The following is a 5,934-nucleotide window of genomic DNA, read 5'->3' as shown; positions in this document are numbered from 1 at the left end:
TCACATTAAATGCACTGTTCCACCTTACTTTTAATACCGTGTGATTGTTCCACAGCCACAGGAATCGTGATGGTGACCGAGTGTCGCTGGGGTTGACAAGCGGTGAAACTTCGGTGCCGGGTGTGCAGTCCCTTCCCCCCCCCCCCCCCCCCACCCCCTCCCACAGCTAGCCCACGCGGGCACGTGATAGAGTGTCCGTGATGATCTCAGCGGCCACCAAGGTGGATGGTTCAGCTATTGCCATGGGTCAGACTCTAACAATTCTGAGCTCACAGCTCTTCGCAGAGTGGGCTGTCATCATTCCACATGGCACTGATCACATCCGCTGACACAGCCATCGATGTTGTACCATACCGTCTGGACCCAGTGGTAAGGGTGATGTCGAAGTGGAGCAGTGTACACTGAGAGGGGGTGGGGGGGGGGGGGGGGATGTGGTGGTGGCAGTTGTGTGTTGACCGTCTGCACGACTAGCGATGCAGGTGGTGGTTTGGTGTTCAGCGGGGACGTCACATGCGACGCGTGAACCGTGCTGCCACCAAGGCGTCGCGTGCCCGCCGTCCTCGCCGGGTTCGTCGTGCCGCCTCCTGGACATCACCAGCACCTCGGGTCGTGTCTGCGTGCTGCGCCCGCCACTCCGCCAGCCTCCTCCTCCCTCTCCTCCTCTGTGCTGGCACCACTGCCACTGGCTTCTCCCTCCGCCTCCTGCAGCAGGTCATCTCCCCTCTGCATCGCGATGTTGTGCAGCGCACAGCAGACCACAACAATGCGAGCGACCCTGTTGGGCTGGTACTGCAGGGCCCCTCCGGAGCGGTCCAGGCACCTGAATCTCATCTTCAGGAGGCCAAGGCAGCGCTCCACCACACCCCTGGTTGCTGCATGGGCCTCGTTGTATCGTGTTTCCGCATTGGTCTGAGGCCTCCGTATAGGCGTCATCAGCCAAGACCTCAGCGGATAACCCCTGTCGCCTAGCAACCAGCCCCTCAGCCGGGGGGGGGGGGCGTCTCTCAAACATCGCAGGGACGACTGCGCCAGTATGTAGGAGTCATGCACACTCCCTGGGAACCTTGCACAGACGTTCATGATCCTTATGTGGGGGTCACATACCACCTGGATATTCATGGAGTATGTCCCCCTTCTGTTTGTGAACACCTCCCTGTCCCCTGCAGGCGGGCGCATGGGGACGTGAACACAATCGATTGCCCCCTGCACCACCGGTATCCCGGCCACCCTGGCAAATCCACGAGCTCGTGAGTCTTGACTTGCTCGGTCCTCAGGAAAGGTGATGTAGCGGTCCGCGATGGCATAGAGGGCGTCGGTCACATCCCGGATACACCTGTGGACCGATGACTGGGAGATCCCGGAGAGGTCCCCGCTCGGAGACTGGAAGGAACCGGTCGCATAGAAGTTAAGAGTGACCATCTCCTTGATGGCAACCGGGATCGCGTGTCCTCCCCCCGTTCCACGTGGGGTGAGGTGCGCCACGAGGTGACAGATATGTATCACCATCCGCCTACGCAGCCGGAGTCTCCTCCTGCAGGTGATGTCCGTCATTGTTAGGAAAGAGATCCGGGCACGGTACACCCTCGGCCTTGGTCGTCGCCTCTGGCGCCGTGGCTGCACCCTCACTCTCTCCTCCTCCCCCTCCTCCTCCCCACCATGCTGCTCGACGACTGGCAACTCCACAACCTGCGGGTTGTGGCTGTGGACGCTGCTGCATCGCCAAATGCAGTGCAGCGGCCCCAACCACTGCGCAGAACATAGCCGTTCTGTTCGCAGACATTGTGCTAACCTACAGAAGGGTGATGGGGTCAGAGAAACGAGACGGAGGTTAGTCGACACCTCGGCAGCCGCCTGCCACGGGATACCTGTGTGTCCCGGTGGCCTGGTCACACTGCTGACACGCGGGCAGCCTAACCCCTGGTCACTTTCTGCATCCAACGGGCAGTTAACTACGTCCTCTTCACCGGTGCGTCAGTGGCCTGTGATCGTAAGCCACAGGGCAACCAGCGGCCGTGTACTCGTGACTGGCACGCCATGGCATGGTGGCAGACATTTTGTAACCGGGGTTGGACGGGTCACTCGCTCACTCTCTCCCTACCCCCCCCACTCCCACCCCTCCGTCTCCCCCACTCCCCCCTCCGTCTCCCCCCCTCCGTCTCCCCCACTCTCCCCTCCGTCTCCCCCACTCCCCCCCTCCGTCTCCCCCACTCCCCCCTCCCCCCTCCGTCTCCCCCACTCCCCCCTCCGTCTCCCCCACTCCCCCCCTCAGTCTCCCCCACTCCCCCCCCGCTCTGGGCCCCCCTCCCGTTCTCGGGGATGCCTTCCCCGTTGTGGCCAGACTCCAGCAGTGCGCTGAGCGGTGCGCTCACCTACTCGAAGCTCTCGTCAGCCAGCACGACTGGTTGACGAACTTGAAAAGCAGGTGTGTTGGCCGACGTGAAAACAGTGCGCGATGACGTCGGGACTTCGGCCCATCCGGGCCGGAGAATAGCGGGGGGCCAATAAGTTGCGATTCTGGTCGTGTCGGGGGCGCGTTCGAGGCGTTTGCCGGGAATGCCGGCGTGTAGTTTGTGCGGGGTTCGGAGAATAGCGAGAGGGCGTCGGACCAGCGTCGCCGTGAAAATTTGCGCCGCCCGCTATTCTCCGAACCGTCGTGAGTGCGGAGAATCGCGCCCTCTGTCTCTCCACAGATGCTGCCTGGCCTGCTGAGGTTTCCGAGCATTTTCTGTGTTTATTTCAGCTTTCCAGCATTGGCTGTATTTTGCTTTTATATTAAGCCCCCCCCTCCCCGTTGGGCCTATTGAGGCCCTTAAATTGTCACTTACGGGCTTGTTTTGGGGGGGGGCAGCAAAAAGCAAAAGCCTTGGGACCGATTCTCCATCCCGGCAGCCCCACGCTGTCAATGGTGTGGCGTGGCGTGCGCTGCCGTCGCGGAGAATCCCGCCCCTCCCTTTCAACCCACGTAAATCCTTCTGGGGACTGCTTTGCATTTGCAGCAACGGCTCTGAGGTGTGGCGCGGCGCTATTTCCTGGAAACGCTCGCTTCGCCGCTGTACTTTCCCAGTCGCAGGTCTGCATGGGAGTCTTGCTCAATAACCCGGTGTATAAATTGAACCTCCCGTTCGAAGCTCCACTCGATCTGAGCTAAACTGTGGACCAACTGGGACTGCCGCTCCTGCACACGGCTGGACTGGTTCGATCCCAAGTGGAAAAGAAGGAAAAGTTGATGAAGCCACTCACCCGGACAAGTTTCAAAGGGTCAGAGCGTCAGGATTTCCCCGCAGGTCAGTACACTTTGCACCTCAGAAAGATTCTAATCTAATCCCATATTTGGCGATTACGGCAGACTAGGCCTGGACTATGATCCCGGCGTTTTAGATATTTCCCCTTTTAAGGAGTTCAGATTTCATTCCTAGTATTGTAACTCCTGAAAGTATACTTACTATAAGTTTTTCCACCTGTGCAGTATTATACTTATCTGTATTTATTAATCCGAAAATTTTTATTTCTGAACAGTGATAAAGATTACATAACGTTTTCAGAGGGGTATCTCAGGGTAGAGGGGCAGAGTGTCAGCACAATGCTCTTGCATTTCTGAGACTGATTCAAAACTGAGTTAACTGGGTTATTGAGGGAGCTCTATGAAATTAGTTTAAGCACCTTGGAACAATAAAGCAATTTGTTGTTAAGTTTGTGTGACCTGAAACTACTTCCCACGGAGGGTAGAAAACTACAGAACAGAGGTGGTGGTGGATGTGAAGAAATTGGCTCTGATGCAATAGTTCTTTTAAAAAATATATATTTTATTCCAAACATATCCAAAAAAAGAACATGAACATAAGTAATCTGGGGAACATTCACCCCAGCTCACAATTTTACAGTCTGTACACGTTTTTCCTTTTTCACCCAACTCCACGATGAACAATTCCTCAAACATGGTCGTGAACAATCCCCACCGTGCCTCAAAACCCTCCGCTGATCCCCTCAATTCAAACTTAATCTTCTCCAGCCAGAGGAAGTTGTACAGGTTCCTTAGCCAGGCTGCCACCTCTGGGGGTGTTGTCGACCGCCATTCCAGCAGAATTCTTCGCCGGGCAACCAGAGAGGTGAAGGCCATGACATCTGCCTTCCTCTCCTCCATCAGCTCTGGCATTTCCGATATGCCAGATGCAATAGTTATTCTTGGTGGAAGTTTTACTCTGCATGCAATCTGTATGACGCTAGACTTGCTGATGCCAGTCATGGGTAACAAAAGTAGAAAAACGAATGCAAGTCTTCTGTAATTAAATCCTAGACTTTAATGAACACGATATTGTATTTTCGGGTCAAACATGATAACAATGATGTGTTTGTTCTAGATCGAAAAGTCATAAAGGAGTTGGCACTGGAATTGAGGAAGATGGGAGATTGCCTGCACCTGAGACATTTAATACTCAACTCTCTCCAACCTGAGCAAAGTCAGAAGAAAAATGGCAAAACAAGCAAGAAAAAATGATAAAGGTTTAAAAAGATCATTTTATGACTGATTTATGGGAAAATAATGGATTGATGCCATTCCTGAAGCTCAAGAGAAAGATGGACAATCAGATTCGTGGTACGTTCAAACCTGTGAGACAACCAATAGAGCTGTGAGCGGTTCCAGAGGAAAGTCCGATTCAAAAGAGCTATGAAAAACACTTAAGATACTACTTTACAACTTGCTGTTAAATAGTAAGACATGATTGTAAAATTGAGTCAATTTCTACACATGTGGGGTCTGGTCTTAAATTAAAAGTGTGGAAACTGTGTTAAGACCTTTAAATAACCCAGGAGACTATAACATAAACTTTAGTACAAAACGTATTGTAAAGTTGAGAGTTGGTGAATACATGATTAGTATTCATGTAAAGTGAAAGATGCTTTAAAATGCTAAACTATCTTTATGTATTTATATAATGCATAAGCTGCATTGCATTCATATTTCACTTAATGTAGGGAGTACTTGATTTGTTGCAAACTAATTTAGATTGCTATAACAGCCTGATGATTATTGACCTTGGCATGAAGTTGTCTTCAGAACATATAAATTGTCAATGCATTAACTTGCTTAAAATAAAATTGACAATTCACATGATTACTTCATACTCTGCTGCTTTGTGTTAAGAAAATACTGTAAGGCCAGAATGATAGAATTTACAATGCAGAATGAGGCCATTCAGCCCATCGAGTCTGCACCGGCCCTTGGAAAGAGTACTACACCTCCACCCTATCCCAGTAACCCCACCAACCATTTTGGACATTAAGGGCAATTTAATATTGCCAATCCACCTAACCTGCATATCTTTGGATTGTGGGAGGAAACCAGAGCACCCGGATGAAACCCACACAAACACGGGGAGAACATGCAGACTCTGCACAGATAGTGACCCAAGCTGGGAATCAAACCTGGGACCCTGGAGCTATTGAGGCAAATGTGCTACAGTGCAGCCCCATCTTTTTCACTTAAAATAATTTAGAATTGGGGGCATTTCCAAGTCCCAGCACTACAATGGATGTCAGGGCACCCACTAGGGCAATCTTCCTGTAAATGGGGAATTAAAAGCCTCTGGGTCCACCATCCAATTAAGGATGATGGGTGGGTTCCTGTGGCTACAGGCCACTCAGAGAACCACAATCTTGGAAGAGCAAGTGGAACGGGGTCGGGTGGGGTTGCTGCTACTGCCAGAGGAGGAACCACAAAGCGCCCCATCTTGAGGAGACCTCGAAGGAGGTATTGATGGCTGCCACTCCAGTCGAGTGGGGGTTGATGGGTGGAGGTCTCACACATACCCACCCATCTGTCTGAAAGCTGCCACCAGACAGCTGCTGGCAGTGTGAGAACACCAGTGTGCCCACAAATGGCCATTTGATTATACATCGGTTGCATACTGCTGCTGGGTGGATACCCGCTGCTGC

The 5,934-nt window shown here is 52.4% G+C and overlaps 1 long non-coding RNA gene across 1 annotated transcript; it reads left to right on the top strand.

The window, feature by feature from the left end:
- The first annotated feature begins 2,935 nt into the window (after nt 1-2,935).
- Nucleotides 2,936-5,113, top strand: LOC119962730. The gene is made up of 2 exons (XR_005459943.1): nt 2,936-3,284; nt 4,359-5,113. It is a non-coding gene; the product is annotated as an uncharacterized LOC119962730 (long non-coding RNA).
- Nucleotides 5,114-5,934: the final 821 nt, after the last annotated feature.

Source organism: Scyliorhinus canicula, chromosome 3 (assembly GCF_902713615.1).
Source record: "Scyliorhinus canicula chromosome 3, sScyCan1.1, whole genome shotgun sequence".
Classification (NCBI taxonomy): Eukaryota; Metazoa; Chordata; class Chondrichthyes; order Carcharhiniformes; family Scyliorhinidae; genus Scyliorhinus; species Scyliorhinus canicula.
Note: the sequence above shows the minus strand (reverse complement) of the source record. Positions and strands in the feature narration are given on the sequence as shown.